The sequence below is a fragment of the Theropithecus gelada genome, chromosome 7b, assembly GCF_003255815.1.
Source record: "Theropithecus gelada isolate Dixy chromosome 7b, Tgel_1.0, whole genome shotgun sequence".
Classification (NCBI taxonomy): domain Eukaryota; kingdom Metazoa; phylum Chordata; class Mammalia; order Primates; family Cercopithecidae; genus Theropithecus; species Theropithecus gelada.
The window spans coordinates 96,798,582-96,798,854 of NC_037675.1; positions in this window are offsets into that span (position 1 = coordinate 96,798,582).

The following is a 273-nucleotide window of genomic DNA, read 5'->3' on the forward strand; positions in this document are numbered from 1 at the left end:
GGGCGGGCGGCGCGGTCGGGGCCGCCCCCGCCGCGGGCTGGCAGCGAGCGAGCGCGGGGCGGCGGGTGCGGGGCGCCGGGCTCGCGCTCACTCCCCCGTGCGGGGGCGGGGACCCCGGGGGGCGAGGGGCGGGGCGGGGCGGGGCAGGGGCGGGAGGCTGGGTCAGGCCAGTTTGTTTTTTTTTCTTTCCGGGGTGTTTGTTGGTTGGATTGTTTGGTTACAAACCGGCGGTGATGAGGCGGGTCCCGGCCCCCAGATTGTGATGTCTCAGGA